The sequence below is a fragment of the Pseudonaja textilis genome, chromosome 3, assembly GCF_049901715.1.
Source record: "Pseudonaja textilis isolate UNSWEBS1 chromosome 3, rPseTex1.2, whole genome shotgun sequence".
Lineage (NCBI taxonomy): Eukaryota > Metazoa > Chordata > Lepidosauria > Squamata > Elapidae > Pseudonaja > Pseudonaja textilis.
In genome coordinates this window covers 38,025,765-38,049,228 of record NC_141992.1, presented here as the reverse complement: position 1 = coordinate 38,049,228, position 23,464 = coordinate 38,025,765, and the positions used below count along the sequence as shown (strand labels likewise).

Here is a 23,464-nt window from a genome sequence, read left to right as displayed (position 1 = left end):
AAAGCAGGCTGCGGGGTCCAACCAGACGCTGATCGCTGTGAGCCAGTTCCAGGCTTGGCAAACACGGTCAGTCCTTTATTGTTATAATAAAGTATCGTTGCACTCATGCTCTGGTTCAGCCTCTCTTTTCCCAAACTTAACACTGGCGACGAGGATGGGATGGCTACCAGAAGCACCATGCAACCGCTGAGTCACTAGCCGCCGATCCGCAGCCAGAGAGAGCGATCGGCGGCGATAAAACAACGCTGATCCGCAGCCAGATAGGCGGTCAGCAAGCAAAAAGCGAACGCTGATCCGCTGACAGAGAAAGCGGTCAGCAAGCACTAAGCGACGCTGATCCGCAGCCAGAGAGCGGTCAGAATCGAAAGTTAGAAGCGTCTGTAGCAGCTTGTTAGCCCAGCTACAGGAAAGTGAAGCGCTGCGAGCCGCAGCCGCTCGTTTGGTTTAGTGCGAAATTCAAGCGGCTGTCATTTGAATTTCAAACCTAAAAGGTACAGCGCTTGCTGTAGTCAAGTCACTGACGCCCACACAGGCACGAATTCAAACGCTGCCAACGGCTGACAGCCAAACCGTGTGCTAGCCCAGAGAGAGAGAGAGAGGATTGCGAAAAGCCTCTCCAGAGCTGAAATCACTTGCCTGCCACAGGCACTAGAACCTTTGCTGCTGCCCCAGAGATTTGTCCACAGGTTGTTCTACCGGTTCCATTCACCATGAATTCCAATCCAGTCTTCCCAGCGTTCAAGCCGGATGAGGAGAAGTGGGAATCTTACAAGAACCGCTTCAACCATTATATCGATGCACTTGGGCTGACTGATGCTGGGGAGCATCGGAAAAAATCGTATTTCCTGATCTACTGTGGAGCCACCGTCTTCGATACTGCCACAGCCCTCGTGGCTCCACGTGAGTTGAAAAACGTTCCTTGGTCTGAACTGCTTGAAATTCTCACTAACCACTATTCTCCCAGGCCTTCAGAGATTGCCAGGCGATTCACCTTCCGTATGAGGAAACAATCAGATAAGGAGACCATTAATCAGTACATGGCCGCCCTCAGAACAGCAGCACTGCATTGTGGGTTTGGAACCTACCTGGAGGACATGCTCCTCGATCAACTGGTCTGCGGGGTCAAGGACCTCCACCTTCAAAGGCGCCTTCTCGCTAAACGAGACCTCAACCTCGCACAGGCCGTCGAGGAGGCCTTGGCAGCGGAGCTGGCAGCTCACTCAGCCACCGAAATTCATGGCCCGACTACCAAGCTAACGACAGTTCCAGTCCACTCCGAGGAGGTGGTAACAGAGGAAGCCCTTAGTGATGAAAACGGCGTCCACCGCCTCTCCAACGCCAGGCACCCGCAGGTAGGGCCAAACAGGAGAACATCGGGCCACCCAAACACATCACCCTGTGCCTAGCCTGTGGTGGATCTCACCTGAGGCCACCTGCAAATTCAAAGGAGCCACCTGCAATACCTGCCATAAAAGGGGACACATCGTGAGAGTCTGCCAAGCCTCTCAAAACTCAGCACAAAGACACCCCCCCTTCTCACACTCTGGACAGCAGAGGCAAGTATTGAACTGTCGCACTCACCACCATGCCAAGCGCACTTGCCACACTGTTAGTAAAATCTCTCTCTCCGTTTTGTTAGAAGGTAAACCGTGCCGCATGGAGGTTGACACAGGGTCAGCGCTCTCAATTATCTCGTGGAACACCCTCAAGAGGCTCCAGCCCAGCCTATCAACTAGCCGGCTCCAGAAGTGCCAGTTTAGCCTGAAGGACTACCAGGGGAAGACCATTCCTGTAATTGGCAGAGGCAAGTTCCTTGTCAATTTTAGAGCTTTTAAAGGTCACCTACCTCTAGTGGTAGTTAACGGCAATCTCCCTACATTATTGGGGCTCGATTGGTTTCCCCATCTCGGCCTAGGGCTATCAGGAGTCCATGCTGTCTCAACCTCTGACACTGACTCCTTATTCGCTGATTACGCAGATGTATTCAGCGAAGAGCTAGGGTGTTATAACGGTACCCCTATCTCATTTTCAGTCGACCCCCAGGCGGTCCCAATCAGGCTAAAACCGCGTAGGGTCCCATTCGCTATTCGGCCAAAACTAGATGCGGAATTGGATAAACTGTTAAAACAAGGGGTCATTGAGCCAACAGATTTCGCCAAATGGGAGACGCCCATTGTCACACCCCTCAAAAAAGACGGTAGCCTGAGAATTTGCTCGGACTACAAGACCACAATCAATAAGTTTCTGCAAGTTAGCGCTTACCCAGTGCCCGTCATTCAGCATTTATTACACACTTTTGAACCTGGCAGCATTTTTGCCAAATTGGACATGTCTCAAGCGTATCAACAGTTCCCTGTTGACAACCAAACAGCGGAACTCCAGACCATTGTCACTCACAGGGGTGCTTTCCGATGTAAGCGTCTCCAATTTGGCGTAAGCGTTGCCCCAGGCATTTTTCAATCCCTCATGGAGCGGATTTTGCAGGGTCTCCCTGGTGTAGTACCCTACTTCGACGACATTTTAGTCTCGGCCAGGGACAGACCCCAACTCTTCCAGAGAGTTCAAGCAGTATTAGAGAGGTTCAGACAGCATGGCCTCAAATTGAAAAAAGAAAAATGCGCCATTGCCACTAGACAGGTGGACTTTTTGGGTTATAAAATTGACGCCTCAGGCATTCACCCCTGGAGTCAAGGTTAAGGCAATTCACGAGGCACCCACTCCAACCTCCAAAACTGAACTACAGGCCTTCTTGGGGCTATTGAACTTTCTGCGTCCTTCTTGCCCCATAAAGCCTCAGTGGCAGAACCCTACACAGATTACTGGATAAAAAATCACCCTGGCACTGGGGTCACAAAGAAGACTCTGCTTTTCACGCCGTCAAATCACTACTCACGTCAGAGCGGTACTTATTCAGTTCGACCCCAACCTTCCATTAGTGCTGGCAGCAGACGCATCCCCCTTTGGAATCGGGGCAGTATTAAGTCACAGGCTTCCCAATGGCTCCGAGGCTCCCATTGCTTTTTCTCCAGGGCGCTCTCTGCAACAGAGTGTAATTACAGCCAGATCGATAAGGAAGCTCTAGCAGCTGTTGCAGCAGTGAAAAAATTTCACAAATTTCTCTTTGGCCATTTTTCGAGCTGGTCACGGACCACAAGCCCCTCCTGGGTCTACTAGCTGGGGACAAACAGACCCCTCAAGTCCTTTCTCCTAGAATGATGAGATGGACCCTCTTCCTAGCAGCCTACTCCTACAGACTCATACACCGCCCAGGTAAAACTTTGTCCCACGCTTGACGCTCTCAGCCGCTGTCCCTTGCCGGCTCCAGCTGAGGACCCTGCTCCTGTCCACGCTATTTTTGAGGTTACCCAATTGGACCTCCCCATCACGGCCCTTGACATTGCTGCTAAAACCAAGACAGACAAAACACTCGCCCAGGTGCTGGACTGGGTGAGGAGGGGGTGGCCGGGTGGTAATGTTGAAAGCAAATTCACACCTTTCAAGACCCGGCTGCAGGAATTATCCAGTTTGCAGGGCTGTCTACTGTGGGGCACTTTCAGTGGTCATCCCGACCTCACTGCGTACCCGAGTTCTGGAGCGTTGCACGAGGGACACCCTGGCATCGTTAGAATGAAGGCATTAGCACGCAGCTACGTATGGTGGCCGGGCCTCGACGAGGACATCGCCAGATGGGTAAGCTCCTGCAACCCCTGCCAGGAATCCCGTCCAGCTCCTCCTATTGCCACCCCTACTAAATGGGAGAGCGCCAACGCTCCGTGGTCCAGAATTCACATCGACCTGGCCGGCCCGTTGCATGGGAAAATGTTCCTAGTGGTCGTGGATTCCTATTCTAAATGGATTGACGTAGCCCAGCTATCCACGACCACCACACAAGCAATTACCAAAGTACTAACTCGCCTGTTTGTAACACACGGGCTACCTGACTCCATTGTCTCCGACAATGGCCCACAGTTCGCATCAACCGAGTTCAGCCGTTTCGCTGCCAACCTGGGTATCCGCCACATTTTCACAGCCCCATTTCATCCTGCCAGTAACGGTTTGGCTGAAAGAGCCGTCAGGACCACTAAAGAAGCCCTGGCTAGGTTCAACAAGGACGACTGGCACCACAAACTCTCGCGTTTCCTGATGAGCCAGCACTCAACGCCATGTTCAGTCACCAATAAGTCCCCAGCTGAGCTCCTGATGGGCAGACGCCTGAGGACTGTATTGGACAGACTTCACCCACAATACTGCCCTGACTCTCCCTCGCTTCCACATCGGGGTTAGACATTTTATCTTACAGGAGCCGGTATTCGCGAGGAACTTCGCTGGAGACCCCTGTGGATCCCGGGCGAGATCGTGGCCATCACAGGACCCAGGTCGTATCGAGTCAGACTGGAGGACGGCCGTGTCTGGAGAAGGCACCTAGACCAGCTGCGTAGGCGTCACAGCACCCTCGCTAGCAGGGACCCAGAAGTACCAAACGGAGGGAGGCCGCAGCATCAACCCCACATCAACATCGTTCCCAGCGACCAACTTACACCAGCAGACATTCCAGGAAGCCCGAACACGGACAGCGGCGTCCAGTCGGCTGACCAGCCCGATCCAGTCAACGGGAGCACGTCCCCAGTGACCAACCCTACGAGTCCCGGGCCTGCCCGAACCGAGGGGCACGTTGGTGACACTGTACCGGCTCTGCCTTCCCAGACTGGTCCTGAACGGACAGACAACATCCCAGAGCTGCGCCGCTCCGGGCGCCAACATAAACCTCCTGCCTACCTCAAAGACTATGCGTGTTCGCATCTGGGGGGAAGGGATGTTATGTCCTGGGAACTCTAGGAGTTCTCACTCAGGTCCATTCACTTTACGGGGGCGTTCTTCCCCTTCACCCATTGGTTGGTTCTCCCCAGCAGCCAGCTATAAAAGCAGGCTGCGGGGTCCAACCAGACGCTGATCGCTGCGAGCCAGTTCCAGGCTTGGCAAGCACGGTCAGTCCTTTATTGTTATAATAAAGTATCGTTGCACTCATGCTCTGGTTCAGCCTCTCTTTTCCCAAACTTAACAAGAACAGTGGTGGCTAACCTTTTGGGGCTCCTGTGCCAAAAATTGTATGCATGCTGGTGCTCACGCATCAGCACCCAGAAGGCAATGCACCCCCCCGCCCTCTGCACACATGTATGCAATCCCCCCAACCCTCCTTACCTGCACTGAGCCTCACAGCTCATTTTCAGCTGGTTTGCGGCCTTTTTCGGCCTCCCAGAGGCAGAATAGGCCCGTTTCGTCACTTCTGGTATTAACAGGAAGTGACAAAACAGGTCTATTTGGCCTGCAGAGGCCTTTTTCAAGCCTCTGGGGGACCGAAAAAGGCCTCAAATCAGCTGTGAGGCACGCGCATGTGCAGTAAGCTTGCCTGCAGCTCGCGTGCCAGCACAAATGGCTCTGCGTGCCACCTGTGCCATAGGTTCACCATCAGGGTGCTAGAAGATGCTATAACTAACTAATGAGAAGTCTACCACATGATAGAGCAGAAGAGGGAAACATGGGAAAATGGAAAGTTTCATTTTCAGTACAAGTGGTCCTTGACTTACAATCATTCATTTAGTGACTGTTCAAAGTTACCACGACACTGAAAAAAAGGGACTTATGACCAGTTTGCACAGGTACAACCATTGCAGCGTCCCCATGGTCACATGATCAAAATTCAGGGTCTTGGCAACTGACAGGTATTTATGATAGTTGCACTGTCCCAGGGTCATGTGATCACCACCTGCACTCTTCCCAGCTGGTTTCCAACAAGCAAAGTCAATGGAGGAAGCCTGATTCACTTAATGACAGCATCAATCCGTTTAACAACCATGGCAAAAAAGTTGTAAAATAGGGCAAAACTCACTTAACTACCTTGCTTAGCAATGGAAATTTTGGGCTCAGCTGTGGTTGTAAGTCAAGGACTACCTGCATCCTCAGGGGTTGCCAACCTTTTGGACCTCAGGGACCACCAAACTCATAATTTTAAAACCTGGTTGCTATACAACCAGGCCAGAAACATATTAACAAGAGAGATCAGAGCAGCAAAAAGAAGCTACTCTGAAAAGTTAAAGAATCAATTCTCAACAAATGAACCAGCAAACATGTGGAAAACTCTTAAAAACATCACTGGTTTCAGCAAACCTCCTTCCCAGGCAGAAGGAAATCAACAACTAGCAGATGACCCGAATGTGTTTTACTGCAAGTTTGAAAAGAAACTACAGCCATCTATCTCCACAACCCACATCTCAAACACATCAACAACAGCCAAGCCTCCTACAACTGGCCAGAGTCCATTGGGCTCACAACCTCTGGTGATCACAGAAAAAGAAGTGCAAGATCTATTACACAGACAGAAGCCAGGAAAAGCACCAGGGCCAGACAAGATAACTCCTTCTTGCTTAAAAGTCTGTGCTGACCAATTGGCCCCCATCTTCACCAGAATCTTCAATAGATCACTAGAGATGTGTTGTGTTCCTTCCTGCTTCAAATGTTCTACCATCATCCCAGTGCCAAAGAAGCCCTCCATCAAGGAACTGAATGACTACAGACCAGTTGCTCTAACATTTGTAATTATGAAAATCTTTGAAAGGCTTGTGCTGTCCCACCTGAAAACCATCATGGATCCGCTGTTAGATCCCATGCAGTTTGCATACCGAGCAAATAGATCAACAGATGATCCTGTTAACATGGCTCTGCATTACATCCTATAACTCCTTGAATCTCCAAATACCTATGCAAGGGTCCTCTTTGTAGACTTCAGTTCAGCATTCAATATCATCATTCCAGACACTCTTCTAAGTAAATTAAACCAACTAGCGGTACCTGGATCATAAGCTTCCTAACAGACAGGAAGCAGCAGGTGAAGCTAGGTGGAATCACATCCGATACCTGTACAATCAGCACAGGGGGGCCCCAAAGCTGTGTGCTATCTCCACTTCTCTTCTCCCTATATACCAATGATTGCATCTCAAACGATCCATCTGTTAAAATACTGAAGTTTGCTGATGACACAACAGTGATTGGTCTCATTCGAGACAACGATGAATCTGCATACAGGAGGTTATACAACTCGCCTCGTGGTGTAACTGGAACAATCTGGAACTGAACACACTCAAAACCGTAGAAATGGGGGAAGACTTTAGAAGAAACCTTCCCATACTACCACTTCTTACAATACTAGACAACACAGTATCAACAGTAGAGACCTTCAAATTTCTAGATTCTACTATATCACATGACCTAAAATGGACACCTAACATCAAAAACATCATCAAAAAAGCACAACAAAGAATGTTCTTTCTGCACCAACTCAGAAAGTTCAAACTGCCCAAGGAGCTGCTGATACAGTTCTACAGAGGAATTATTGAGTCTATTATCTGCACCTCTATAACTGTCTGGTTTGGTTCTGCAACCCAACAGGAAAGACACAGACTTCAGAGGATAATTAGGACTGCAGAAAAAAGAATTACTACCCACCTGCCTTCAGTTGAGGACATGTATACTGCATGAGTCAAAAAGAGGGCTGTGAAAATATTTACAGACCCCTCACATCCCAGACATAAACTGTTTCAACTCCTTTCTCAAAACAATGCTATAGAGCACTGCACACCAGAACAACTAGACACAAGAACAGTTTTTTCCCAAAGCCATCACTCTGCTAAACAAACAATTCCCTCAACACTGTTCAACTATTTACAAAGTGTACACTACTATTACTGTTAATTTTTTCATCACTCCTTATCACCCATCCCCTCCCACTTGTGATTGTAGGACTGTAACTTTGTTGCTTGTATCCTTACGATTAATATTGACTGTTTCCTAGTATGATTTGATTGTTGATTGTACCCTATGACTATCATTAAGTGTTATACATTATGATTCTTGATTGTTAACGAATGTACCTTTTCTTTATGCCTTACACCAAGGCAAATTCCTTGTGTGTCCAATCACACTTGGCCAATAAAGACTTTTGGCTTCATGCAAGGAAATCAGCAGAAGCAGCAGAAGTTTTTCTTTCTCTCTCCCAAACTCTGCCAGAAATGAGTCTTTGTGAGACTTGTTGCACTGGCACAGTCTCTTGGAGCAGGATGCCTTGCAGGGTCCCAAAGACTCATTTCTGGCAGAGTTTGGGGGAGAGAAAGAAAGACTTTTGCTGCTTTCCTTGCGTGCAGCCAAAAGCAGAAGAAGAAAGAAGCGGAAAGAAGCAGTCAGGTGGACAGGTGAGGTGCGTGGGGCGAGTGGAGCAAGTTCCCCCCTCCGCCCTTTCCTCCCTCCCCTCACTACCTCATGTTGTTCACAATGCAAGTGATGCAAGCTTTGTGTTCCCATGGGCCATGTGGGTGACGCAGCCTTGTGTTCCTGCACAGCCTGGATTAGTTAGTTTACTTTATTGTCATTGCACCTCGTAAAATGAAATCAAACAACATCTTCAGTGCACATCATGACCATGAAAATAAACACAAGCACACATCCTTCACACACTACATTAACCATTTGGGGGGGTGCTCTTGTGGGTGACATTTCTCTGCAGACCACCAAAATTTTCTCGTGGACCACCAGTGGGCCCTGGTCCACTGGTTGGCGACCACTGCTCTATTGGATCCAAGATAGAATGCAGACAGTTGGCATTATTTTTGTTCTTATTGTTGTTTTCTAACCCTGTACTTTTAAAATCCTTAACTTGGCAACATTAAGATCTCTGCACGTGTTCATATTGCCTCTATTTGCAGAACTAGATAAAACAATTGCAGACTATTAAAGCTACTAAGGCTTATTTTAAAAGTTGTTCCAAATTCCAAAGCACTTGAAAAGAAATTACAATGGGTTCCCTCTGTTTATAGCTGCATATCAAACAACTAGGGCATTGAAGTTCATTCTTATGACAAAAAGTGTAATAACGTATTTTTAAATCTCAAACGCTACTTACAGGTTTGCTTGGTCTGACTTAGTATTATTATAAAGAAGAGTCACTGTTGTTAATTGTGTCTGAATCGTGTCATGTTTTCTTTAAAGGCACATAGACCTTTTCTCTATATTATTTTAGGTTAGGTTAGTGTATTGATTAGCCCATAGGCCAATATAAAAATACAGAGAGCCAAACACAAATTATTAATAAATTCTTATAAAAACAATTTGGAATGAAATTGGAGTAAAATACAATATCAATAACTAAACTAAACTAAACTTTCTCTACATTTTATTTCATGTTCAAGAAAAAGAAATCTACAAAACATAATATATGCTATAACTTGTAAGCTGTTTATCCATAAATTTAAAATTCTTCACTAGTGTGTTCCCAATCTATCTTTCAGCAGCTTTTTCTTATAGCCCTGTCTATAATTTTTTCCTATATTCTCTTGATCTTTCTTAACTTTTTATTTCAGAATGTAGAGTAGCATTTCTCTTTTCTCTTAAATATGCCGCTTTTGATGTAATATGACAATCGTCCGCAGGTTTTTGCCTTTAACTAGTCCACAGCTTTATGCAAAGGTATGCCATTTAATAACAGAATAACAGAGTTGGAAATGATCTTGCTGGTTTTCTAGTTCAACCCCCTGCTCATTTCAGACAAATGGGTGTCCAATCTCTTCTTAAAAACCTCCACTGTTGGAGCACTTATAATTTTAGAGGCAAGTCAATCCACTGATTAATTGTCCTGTAAGGAAATTTCTCCTTAGTTCTAAGTTGCTTCTCTCCTTGATTAGTTTCCACCTATTGCTTTGTAGCAGCCCCTGAGATATTGGAACACTGCTATCATGTCACCCCAGTCCTTCTTTTCATTAAACTAGACATACTCAATTCCTGCAACCATTTTCATATATTTTAGCTTCCAATTCCCTAAATCATTTTTGTTGCTCTTCTCTGCACTGTCTGTAGAGTCTCAATATCTTTTTTATATTGTGGCAACCAAAACTGGAGGCAAGTGTGATTATAAAGTGGTATTAACACTTCCCGTGATCTTGATTCTATCCCTCTGTTAATGCAGCTGAGGACTGCCTTGGTTTTTTTGGCAGCTGCAGCATACTTCTAGTTCAATTTAAGTCATTATCCATTAAGACTCCAAGATCCCTACTTTTAAGTAGGTACCATCTATTCTGTACCTCTGCATTTGATTTTTCTTGCCTAAATGTAGAACTTAACTTTTCTTATCATTGAATTTCATTTTGTTAGACAATGTTCAAACCTGTCAAAATCCTTCTGTGTACTGAGCCTCTTTCTAAGATGTTGACTATTCCTGCCAGTATGGTGTCATCTGCAAATTCAATGAGTTCCTCTTCTGTCCCTTTATCTAACTTGTTGATGAAGATATTGAAGAGTATTGGGTATAAGACAGAGCCTTGGGGTACCCCTAGTTTTGTAGACCCACAACTAGCTTACAGTCATTTCAGCTAGATGTTGTGATTGCAAAATGTATGCATGTTGGTTTCCTGTACACTTTTTTCTTTAAATAAGGGAAGGACTTGCTGCAAATTTCTTCTCCTCTGGTTACCATTCTTGGGGAATTTTTTTAAACACAACTCTCTAACTTTTAATAATAGATATTGTATGAACTTGAAAAGAAAGTGATAACTGATATGTAGAATCTAAGATTCCTTTAAGAAGGTCTTTCTTGGAAGATCATTTATCATGTTCAGAAAAGAAAACAAGAAGATTTTATTGCTGTTGCTCCCTTCTGGTTTCTGTAAGCTATAGGTTATAAATGAGCAACTGGGAAAGAATTTTATAGTTTTATTTTCTCTTAGTGTTCCCCTGATCTATGAACCATCACAAGCAAAACCTTTCTCAAGAAGCTATAATAAATCATAAATATTTATAGCTCCTAATCACAAAGCAGCAATGATGCAGGAGAAATAATATTCGATCTTGTTCTGATGCAGTCGGCATAAAGCCCACAAATAGTTGGTGGATGCTACTTTCTCCCTCTCTCTCTCTCTCTCTCATACATATAATTAATCCCTCTTTGTAAGTTAAGAACCTGAAGTGTAAAATATCAAATAAAGAGACTAAATCCACATCCAAGGTTGAAAAGGGGGGTCTGAAGTTGTTAGACATTCCAGGCAAAACTAATAATATGAATAACTATTTTTATAGAAATCAAACTCAGCTCTAATTGATTTAAAAAAAAGAATGCCAAATGAAGAAGCTGATTAAAAAATAATGAGCATTATACATCTGGCAACCTTATTTCAGCAAGTATTTAATTCTTGTTTCTTTGAGTTAAGTAAAAGTGAAAGCTTTCTTAATAAAATGAAAAACTCTCATGCTTTCAGCTCATGGTTTGGTAGGTTTTGATCCACTGAAAAGTATTTTAGTTCCATCTGAAATTGAGTCCAAGTGATAAAAGAAAAGGTTAGTAAGAGATAGTAAAAAATTTAAGAAGGCATATCTGAAAGGATATCTGCATAATGACAAACGTGACAGCCAGAAAAAGATACCTAACGCTAGCGATATGAAAGGGATATGAAAGGAAAAATATTCAGCTCAAATATAACACATTGTTTTGCTCCTGAGTCTCCTGAGAATTATTTGGTAACTCAGTCTTCTGTAGTGTAGCTTCAGCATTTCTTTGATGCCTAAGAGAAAGAAACAGGCCAATCCACTGCTGGGAACCAGAAGAAGGCTAACGCCTTTACAAATCACTTATCACCTCAGTCTGACCTGATAAAATGTGTAGTTGATTTGTTACTCAATGTACTTGCAATATAGAGATCTGAGTCTATTAATTGGTTTGGAATGTGATTATACACAGCTGGTTCTTAACAATAAAATTCTTGTGACACAATCTGGTTATCTCCATATCTGAGTTTCCCATCTAGTATAACACCACCATATCTCCAAGGACATAACCGTTATGCAAAATATGAAATGGCATTATAATAAGAGCAGTGGGAAGTGTTGGTTCCCAGTAGGAAAAAGGAAGGGAAAGAGTTCACATCTTGTTCAATAATAAAAAGGCTAGACTGAAGAACCTGTCAACCATAAAGCTGCTGTCTGACAAATCAGCTTTTGCAACATCTCAGCTAGATTCACTCTGATGTTTGTGCAACAGCATTTTGTTGAATAAAAATATTTGGTTGGGGGTGGTGGTGTTGGGATTTGTTTGTTTGAAAGTAATTTTTTTGCCTCCTGATAAGAACATTTCTTACCCAGTTCTCCTATTGTGATAGCAACTCTAATAGTGATTTAACACAGGTTAGAATATCAGATTCTCCATGTTTGGAGAATTGTGCTCCTATTCTGAGCAAATGAGTAATAGACAGAACAATCTTCTAACACTAACTGGTCACTAGACCCAGAATTAATGCATGTGCAATGCAGTCATAATCCACATTCTCAGAGAGCCACCTTAAAAAGCATAATAATTACTAATTAATTATAATCATCCTAACCAACACATCTCTGACAACTGCTATTCACCTGCACAAATTACAATCTTGCACTACTGAAGATAGTACCATGAATGGAAGGCAGTAACTGATCTGTGCTAATGACTCAAAGAACTAACCTACAACTTTTGTACATAGTTCACAGTCAGAAAACTAAAAGAGATCAGAGTTCTTTCCTCTATACAACCCGTTGCATACCCATGCCCTCAACAGCCATAAAAGCAAACAAGAAGCCTGTGAATGTTTGTAGTCTTCCACTTGCTATATTAAGCAGGATTTCCCTCCATGCTACTTAGTATATGAGAAAAGTAGAATATTAACAAGGCCTTATCTGGAGCTAAATCTCACTGATTAGAAATATCTATGAAATAGATTGACTTGTGAACTGACAGATTTATTGTGCTCATTTAAGACTTCTGCCTTTGTTCTCTTTAGAGGACTATTACACAATTAAGTCTGATGGCAAACAGCAGATAAGGGAATGCTGTAGGTTAGAAGAGTAACCAACTCACTATTCTTCAAAATCTGTAGCTGAACCACTATATACAAAGTGAATTTGTCAATGTGTACTGTAGTTACTGGCAAGATCAGTCATGGAATCAGCCAGGAGTAGCACTGTTTTCTTACCTACCATTGTATGACTATATCTATTCATGTAAACATCTCTTCTTCTGAAGATGGAACTGGCTATGACTGAAAATGGTTGTCCAATTCTGTACTTGTTTTTAGCTTCATCACAGGATTACAGGCTTAGGATTGAATGTATTTTGCCAAGTGACAATTGAGCCCCTGAAAATCAAGCATGCCAAGGTGATATATGATGTTTAAAGAACGTTCAATACCTTTAAGACAAGATTATACACATTTATGTTACATGGTTCCATCAATAGTTTCTTATAATAACTATGTCATAATTGAATATCAGCTACTGGGGAGAAGGTCTTTGCTCTCATCTCCTGTTTCCAATACAATATAAATTTGATTTTAAAAAAAGGGACAACAGAGAAAAAGGAGTAAAAGAAAAGGATAAGTCTAAAAGAAAAATATAAAAAGGGTAAAAACAGAATAAATTACTAATTACCCCAAATGATTTCAAAGTCAACTTCCTTGGTTTTTTGTTCAAAAAGATGCAATTCAAAAAATGTGTGCTACACATTTTTGTTCATACTACCTAGACCACTGTTTCTCAAACTTGGCTACTTAAACATGTGTGGACTTGAATTCTAAATCTACCTAAATCTGGATGACTTCAGAAGTCAGAAGTCCATGAAATTTAAAGTGGCCAAGGTTGAGGTCCCTAATCTAGACAAACCTTTAGCCTTATCTAGCAGAAAATTAACATGTGAATACCTCATACTGAAACACACATATACTGTCCATTTACTAGCCTGGGGAACCACCATTTAGTTTCACCTCCCATCTCAACTTTTTCTCTTTAAGAAAGGAATTTTCCTTTAGTTATATTCCAGGGGTGTCAAACTGGCAGCCTATGGACCAGTTGCAGGCCACATCCACCCCAGCTCCATAAAGGGGAAAAAAACATCCTGATATGTCACATGATGGAACGGGATGCCATGAATTCGACACCTGTGCTGTATTCCTATAAGTAATTGAATATTGATACTCCTATAATCCTTGAAACTGTTATTAATTCTGTTCATGACTGAGTCTATTAGGATTAAATGTAACCTCTCGGGGGTTAACTGGGTTAGTAGATCAATGTTTTATGTTCCTAAAACATGTTAACCCCCTTTACTACCTTAGTTAAATGAATTGTGAGAAACCCTGACAACTGGATTACTTATAGCCTCAGATACTCCCCATACTAGTGGCTTATGGGGAGTATCTGAGGCTATAAGTAATCCAGTTCCATTTGAGGTTGATTGCCCAAAGATATTTCTAAGCAGTATGATTGCTGCCAATTTAGAGAAGTCTGCCTTGCTGTAGAAAGCAATTTGCTTTTAAATTTATGATGCATTGCATTATGATGCTGAGTAATGGAATGTGAAATAAGTTTCTTAAAAACCTTTTGTTTTGCATCCACATGCGTGCAAGACCGCAGGAGGAAAAATACAATGCATTTGGGCAATTATCTGAATCAAAATATTCTCACTGTTGGCAGGTTTGAGGAAACCTGGTTCCCTTCCAAAACATTTAGTTCTGCTATGTATTTGGGGAAAGAGAATGAGAAAATACACTTAAAAATCCAGCCAAATTCTTTTGCCATTTTAAGCTGTTGTCTCTCTGAGCAGAATCTGTAGTACAGAGGCCCACCACCTAAAATGCCTATTAATGAAACATGAACATATGTGCCAGTTGCAAACACCATAATCCAAATTGGCATGTGAATTAATGGCCAATACAGATGTACCTTAAGAAAACCAGCAGGGTTGCTTCTGCATTTTTGCAAATGAGACCCTGGAGGATTTTTAAATTTGGAAGGCATTCCTGACAATTTTGCTGTCAGATCTAAGCTTATGAAAAGCAAGCCTAGCAGAGCTTGGCAGCTGAACTGCTGACTCTCTTATTTGTGATCTCTGGGCAATGTTATCCTTCATTTTGATCCATTTTTGTTGATTCAGAATAATGAGTTCCTTTTGCCAACTTTATTTAATGGGTAAGAATTAAATAGACTGGTTAACTTGGAGTTTTGTGAAACAAGATTTAGAGTACCAAAGCCACTCAAGGTTGAGCATTATCAGATGAAGTAGGAGGGGAAAAGAAATGTTATGTATAAAGAAATCCTGGCACTGCCCAGTTTGATTATTCTCATAACAGAGCTGAAAGCAAATTCCATAAAAGGGTTGGGTTGTATGATTAATCATAAAAGGGTGTTTATCTTTCAGCCACAGAAACTAGAGCCCAAGAATTCAAATCTAAGGTGTTTTATTGACATAACCAATATGCAAGCTCCACAAGAAAACAACAATAACAAAATGGTAATATCATAAAATAAGGTGGAGAAATCAGCTGGACCAGACATTTCCAAAATCAGAATAATCAGATTTGATCTGGAAAGGATAAAAAATAGCTTGCAAATTCTGCAAAGTTGACTAAAGAAATTGATTCCTGCAAGATATAAATATAAGGGATTGTTGATTTAGTCTGTATGACTGTAAGGGTTTCCTCATGGGATGTTTTGCTTGCTTTTTGTTAAACTAGAACCTGAAGATATTTTCAACATGTTCTGGAGCAAAAGTTTCTGTTTTTTTTTTTCTCAGTGTAGCTTGAAGAAAAAGCCTTAATTACATAAGACAGAGATCAAGTAGAGGTTGCTCATTCTTCCTTGCCTGCTCCATAGTTTCTCTTGTAGAATAATATGCAAAGCTGCAACTTCATTTTCACAGGTGGAGAAAGATCGGATAGATTGGATCGTATGGTTGATTCTTTGAAGCATGCATATGCCAGTGGTAGGATTCAATTTTTTTTACTACCAGTTCTGTGGGCATGGCTTGGTGGGCATGGCATGACTGGGTGACCGTTGCTTGGTGGACATGGCAGGGAAAGGATACTGCAAAATCTCCATTCCCTCCCCACCCCACTAACCTGCTTTCCAGTTCCGTTCTCCTGTGCATGGCAACAAAAGAAGAGTCAGCCGATCAGCTGGGACTTGGGAGGCAGAGAATAGACGGGGCAGGGCCAGCCAGAGGTGATATTTTCCAGTTCTCCAAACTACTCAAACTTTCCGCTTCTAGGTTTCCAGAACTGGTCAGAACCTGCTGAATACCACCTCTGCATACGACCAATGAATGTTATCAGTTTATTAAACATTGGTTATCAGAGTTCTCTTGGAAGGTAATGTTGCTTTGAGATTTATCCCCTTTCTCAAGTCGCAACTTCTTCAGGGCCACCAGCCACAAAGTTTAATTCTGATTTCTCTTGTCCTAACAGAATGTTACACTACTTTGCTGGGCCTTAATCAGAACCTCGGGTTCATCTCGACACTCTGAATGTGGGCTCGGTCCTTACCAGTTCAAAGTTCAAGCTTATTTTAAATTCTGTGTAACTGGGATGTCCTTTGATAATGAGTGATTGTATACTGGGCTAACATAAATGCTGGCATGAAAGTTTGCTCTTTAGAAGAATTGGGGAACAGCAAGTCTTTTAAATGATTCTTTATGCCAGCTTCTTTTTCTATTGCCTTCCTATGCCTATGGCATAGTTCACAGTGTCATCCTGTGTCTTCTGCTTGCCTTGGTTAACCCAGTCTATTGTTCATAAACTACAATTCTGAAACAACCAAATCCTGCTTAGAAGAGGCTGGTATGCCCTGCCCAGTCGACACCAACCCAAACTATGTTTAGAAATTCCTTTTCAAGACAAAAGCTTGTCAATCAGATGTGGCAAAGCATTAAACCTAGTGATTAGAAGCAGTACAGCAGTACAGCCATCACAAGTAAAGATCAAAGGGCACCCTTCATGGTCACTTTTTTGGAAACAAACAAAAGGAATAGTAAATCTTATTTTTCTTTCTATATTTTTAAAATTCTATTATTTGTTAAGTTGCAATAGGGTATATTTCACTTTGATGCATAATTTGGCAATCTCTGTGGTATTCGCACTATCTCTGTCTTCAGAAGAATATAGGGAAAGACTTTCAAAAATTTGGCAAAACCTTGAAAATATCCCACTGAAATCTGGCAAAGGTCTTTTCCCCCTGAAGAATTAATTATCCCTGGGGTTTTTTTATACTAATCAGTCATTTTAAAAAGGACCTCTGATTTTGATGCTTCCCATTGTAGCCAACGATGAATCTTTTCTTTGAGCTGAATCTTGATTGAAGTGACTTGAGTAAAATTTGTTTTTAAAACTTTAACTGCAAGCTCAAATCAAATCCCAACTTCTCCAAAATTTGAATCATCAATTCAGATCAGGGCTGATTCATGCTATTCTAGGATTCTTTATAATGGCAGAGATAATGTGGAAAAGGTTTCCTGGAAGTATGTTTTCTAATTTCTCCATTAAAATTTAAGGGAATTAAAAGTTTAATTGAATTATGTATTAACTGTAGTTATGTTTTTAATGTGAACCATTCTGACACATCCCAGTGCATTACCAGTAAGGCTGAATCTTGTTCCTGATCTCAGAAGAACTACGAAGAATTCTATGAACCAGGAGACAGACTACATTTTAAAAATAGCAGCAGATGATATGGGAATCAGTGTCTTCTTGTCCAGAGGAATGCTTTGTTAACATGAAATAAACCTCCAGGCTTCAGACCCACCAAGTGCTGTGCCAAATAGTTGTTCATCTGGATGAACGCAGGAAGGAACCTGGAAATATTTGACATCTTTGCAGTAGCAGACAGTGGACAACTATTGTATGTTTTCCTCTTTAACCACAATAAACATTCTAATTTAGTTGGGCGGCATCTGACAGTTTTCAGCCAAATCTCAGGAAATCTGTGATTTACTGGCAAGACCAGGAATCAAAGCCAGACAGTTTGATTGCCAATGCTAATTCCCATTGATAGTGGAGGACAGCTACTGCCTAGGTGTAAAGAATTATCATGATGGTTATTGATCCCACCAACCACTGACCAAATTTCTATTAGCCTGATCTAGGTAAACTAGTTGGTAATAATTCAGAGGAACCAGCTGGTCCAGCAGATGAAAAAGAACTACTGGTACTCCATTCTGGTGCTGGCCAAGAACTCTGAAGTAGCCATCCAACTCTAAATGCCCACTACATCAGAGGTGTCAAACTCACGTTGTCATTATGGCATCACGTGACATATTGGGACTTTTTTCCACTTTGCTAAACTGGGCAGGGGCAGGAGCAGCACATGACACATCCGGCCTGTGGGCCGCAAGTTTGATACCCCCACACTAAATTGACTGACAAATAAAATTGGTATTCTTCCAAATACTGGCTTTCTTGAACAAAGTGAACTATACATCTGTCTGAGACCAGATTATTTTTCCACCAATAAACCCAGATGTTGTTGTTCAGTCCCTAAATTATGTCCAGCTCTTTTCAACCCCATGGACCATAGCATGTCCTCTACCGTCACTTGGAGTTTGCTCAAATAAGCCCAGATAAAATTTATAATTAAACAAACAACTGAGGGGACTGTAGAATAAGTTCTTCTTTTGATTCAGAACACTTTAGATTAGGACAGCTATGTAAATTCTGTAACATAACTTAGTGTAACTCAAGTAATTGTTAAACCATGAAATCCCTATTTCCCATAAGTTAAGCAGTTGGTGAAGGAGTATGCTGCTGAGTTTCAGCTATCGGGTCAGGGTATGGGCTAAAATGAAAGAGGCTTAATGACCCAGTTCACAGAGAAACCATTAGATAAAGTTTAAGATGAGCTGTTTAATTTTGGGCTTCACAGCCACTGCTGTGAAACCACTATGGTCCTCAACTGTCACTCATCTATCTACCTTGTAAAAATTAGCACTCACTACTCTTTTCCTCTCACTTCTGAACTTTTGAAATGGCTGCAGAAAGTGCACATTTTAACAAAGTGGATCTCAGAAAAGTTTACAGTCCAATTCATATTAAAGAGGAATACAGATTTTGAATTTTTGAATATATTATGTTCAGATCACTGGTGGGATTCAAATTTTTGTACTACTGGTTCTGTGGGCGTGGCTTGGTGGGCGTGGCAGGGGAAGGGTACTGTAAAATCTCCAGTCAGAGGTGGCATTTGCTGGTTCTCTGAACTACTCAAAATTTCCACTACCGGTTCTCAGAACCTGCTGAATACCATCTCTTGTTGTTTATTAAAAAAATATTTTCTTTGCTTTTAAAAATTTACAGTAATTACAACCATTTATTCCAGCTATACATCTCAGTAGATTGCTAAGCATCAACCCACCCTACTTTTAATATGGACACTCTTCCTGTGATTACTGAATCTGAGCCAAGAGGGCTTTCCAGAGAGTAAATAACTTTCCATTTCTTTTCCATACAGCACTGTCAATCATGCTTCATCTAATTATCAAAATGCACTCTTCTTTCTGTGTTATTTTTACGCTCTCTCTCTCTCTCTCTCTGTATATATATGTGTGTGTGTGTAGTGTGTACACACACACATGGAACCTGAATTAAAAAAATGTAATTATTCTAAACCAGTTTCATTTGAAATATATTTCTATCAACATGATGAGGTATATAATATGATCAAATAAATTATCCATCTATAGTATCTATTGATGTGAAATATCTCGTATAATGCTTCCTTAGAAAAATATCTTCAAATCACAGTTCAGAACATCTGTTTACACTATCTTAACAGCAAAATTATCTATTTCACTCACAAAGGATGGTTAAAAAATGGCCAAGATACAATATGAACATCTTATTTTAACCCACCCATTTCTCCAGAAGGATTGCATTCCTAACATTCTGAGAGTACATAATATTGTATGTGCTGTTCTCTAAGGATTCATGATGTTTATTGTAGTATACATCTGGTTTGAATGAATATTACCTTGCAAAATATTTTTCTCTGATAACTAAGAACAGACATAGAACTCATATTTTATGCTTTGAAGTGGCTGTTCCATATCCACCAGATACTTGATATTATGATGTTTGTATATCTTTTAAAAATCACACAAGTGGCAGACTGATGGATTAAGCAACTGAAATATTGTCTTATGCAGCAAATCTTTTTTGTCCAATCCTATGTCCAAACAGGTAACGGCAACTCAATATTCTTTCAGCTTTCATAACTAACTTTTGAAAATAAATCTAGCTTTTTTTCTGTCTGCAGTATTTTCATCTCATTGTTATAAACTATAATAGCCTTCTCTTACACACTAGCGGTACCTCTTGTGATGTACTCTCAGCTGGCAAGCAGAAACAAAGATAGATTACTATCTTTACCATGACTGTTATATTCCATGAATTTATGTTACTACCACATTTTCCTATTATAAGTTTTCCTTAGTCTACAGCCAACTTCTCTGGAAGGAACCAGAGCTTCATAAAAACAAAACAAAAAGTATACATATTCCCTTGGTGTGCAGCTAAATACAATTTTCGCAGCAAAGATCTGATTGGTTTGAGTTTTATAACAGCATGGTATTGCTTATATGGCAAACATTATATAATCCTCCATGAGCAACTTCTTTTATATGTTATACAAAGAAGAAACAAAAAAGCAGTTAACTAGGCTGAGGGTACCATCTTACATGTCCCATTAACTACACTAAATGTAATTAACATTTATAAACTATTTTATGTTAAGATTTATGACCATATCATATCAGAACTGATCTTCAATCATTCCTTTCTCTCCCTTTCACCCAAATGTCATATGCACCTTTATCTGTATTCAATGAATAAATAAAAAATAAGGAGCCCTAATGGGGCAGTGGTTAAAGTGCAGAATTGCAGGCAATTTCTGCCCACAACATGAAGTTCGATCCTGATGGTGCTCAAGGGTGACTCAGCCATCCATCCTTCAGAGTGTAAAATAACACTGACATTGTAAACTACCCAGAGAGTGCTATAAGCACCACAGGGTGCTATATAAGTCTAAATGCTATTGCTAAATAAAAATTACTAAGTGTGATTAAATTAATTATTGTTTAAAATATTTTTCCTTTTATATGTGTTTCTGCTATGCAGTATACAATAAAACCTCATTACCCCTTTTGCTTTTAAAGTACAATCAATCTAGTTTGAAAGTGGTATGCTACTGTATTGGTTAGGATCAGAGAGCTAGTATTTCCAGTCAAGATATTGATGGGGAGATTTGGGGCTAGTTAGTGAAACTCAACCTAATGTTTAACTGGTGAGGGCCATATTCCTCAAGATTATGGTGGGGCAGTTGGAAGTCATAGTCAATCATATTAAACTGAGTACAAGACTACTCATGTATCCTAATTGATTAAAAAAAAGAATTCCAAATGAAGAAGCTGATTAAAAAATAATGAGCATTATACATCTGGCAACCTTATTCCGGCAAGTATTTAATTCTTGTTTCTTTGAGTTAAGTAAAAGTTAAAACTTTCTTAATAAAATGAAAAACTCTCATGTTTTCAGTTCAGCTCATGGTTTGGTGTCTAGTAGGTTTTGATCCACTGAAAAGTATTTTAGTTCCATCTGAAATTGAGTCCAAGTGATAAAAGAAGACTACACAGGTAGTCCTCAACTTACAACAGTTTGTTCAGTGACCATTCAAAGTTATAACGGTATTGAAAAAAGTAATGTATGACCATTTTTCACACTTATGACCGTTGCAGCATCTCTGTGGTCATGTGATTGACATTCAGATTCTTGGCAATTTTTTCATATTTATGACGGTTGCAGGGCCCCGAGATCATGTGATTATCTTTTGTGACCTTCTGAGAAGCAACATCAAGGGGGCAGCCAGATTCCCTTAACAATCATGTTACTAATTTAACTACTGCAGTCATTCATTTAAGAAATGTAGCAAGAAAAATTGTAAAATGGGGCAAAACTCACATAACAAATTTCTCACTTAGCAACAAAAATCTGGACTGTGGTTATAAGTTGAGATCTACCTGTAGATATTTCCCCTTGCAGAAGAAATTCTTCAAATATTGGTGGGAAGGGTCTCAATTATATGGTAGAATAATTTGGATGTGTTTTTTCCAAGGAGATTTATCTGTTGCTAATTTTAATTTGCTTCTAGCATGCACAAAAGTCTTTTTAATTTCCTTAGAACCTTTTTCAGATACTTGTAAAATTGATTTAATTTACTGCTGCATTAGCCTATTGGTTCCAAATTGTTTGTAACTGATCTTTAGAGAATTGCCTTACTACAAGATATAAATCTATACTATCAGATTTTCCCAATCTACTGTCTTCCAAAAGTGTTGGTACTCTCATCATCCCCAACCAGCCTGTGTTAAAAAGGGTTATAATTTTGTAGGCAGCGGATTTGGGAAGCCTCCTTAAATAATATTTCAGACAGAAAACTGGGACACTGAAGGTCCAGACTTCATGTAGATATATGAAAACTAGAGTTTAAATTATAGCAATATTTAATTCAAATAAAATATTTAAAGAAAATGAGACCCTTCAGTTTATGATGTATAATGCTTCCCAAGTGATTTTTATGTTGGACAGTTTCTTCGTGCTGCTTTGGAATCTTATGACTTTAATGCATTTCTTTCTAAAATATGCACACCCAAAATGTATAATTATCTGATCTGCCATAAATCTACTATGATGTCTCTTTCTCCAGTGGGGGTCTACTCACTTTGATTAAATACCACTTTTCCCCAGCGATGCTGGCTGCTTGATTCATGGCATCATGCAGAGTTTGACATGACCCTGCAGTTATTTATCCGTTGTTACTGGAAAAAAAATATTGGGGCAGTTTAACTTTTTGATCATCATAATTGCATCCTAACAAATTATGTGTCAGCCTTTTATGTGTAATTCTAGCTTCAACAGTAAATATTTATGTTTATTCATTATTTTGTGGCAATCTTTAGAGGTATGGTTTTTGGGGCTATCTTATCTATCTTCTCTTATATCTTTTCTTATATCCTATCTTATCTCTATTATGGTATTATAATAGATATTATAGGTACTATAATACAAATACACAAAAACAATGTGAGATATAGTCTTAGAAATATATAATAAAATGAAAAAAATCATAGAAGTAAAAATATGCATATTGTTAATTCACTAAATATCCAAATATATCTGTCCCTATATTGTTAGTCCATGAATAGACATTATATTTATTTTTCACTGCATTTTCTTTATTTACAGATAATCAGAGTTGGAAGGGATCTTATAGGTCATCTAGTCCAAACCCCCACCCAATCGAGAGACCCTACACCATTTCTGACAAATGGCAGTCCAATCTCTTCTTGAAAGTCTTAAATGATGGCCCTCCCACAACTTCTGAGGGCAAGCTGTTCCATTGGTTGATTGTTCACACTGTCAGAAAGTTTCTTCTTATTTCCAGGTTAAATCTCTCCTTGTTCAGTTTCCATCCATTATTCCTTGTCTGGCCTAGAGGCACTTTAGAAAATAGCTTGACCCCTTCCTCCCTGTGGTAGCCCCTCAAATATTGGAAGACCACTATATGTCTCCCCTGGTCTTTCACTAGA

General features: G+C 40.8%; 1 protein-coding gene across 29 annotated transcripts in view; it reads right to left on the bottom strand.

The window, feature by feature from the left end:
- Window positions 1-23,464, bottom strand: part of LOC148126078 (uncharacterized) — a 217,123-nt gene that overhangs the window by 133,105 nt on the left and 60,554 nt on the right. Inside the window, exon 1 of one of the 29 annotated variants that reach the window (XR_015742774.1) lies at window positions 22,597-22,693. The exons of the other annotated variants lie outside the window; for them this stretch is intronic. The gene's annotated coding sequence lies outside the window, so the exon portion shown is untranslated. Of the gene's footprint in view, window positions 1-22,596; window positions 22,694-23,464 lie in introns of those variants that run through there. 29 annotated transcript variants of the gene reach the window in all.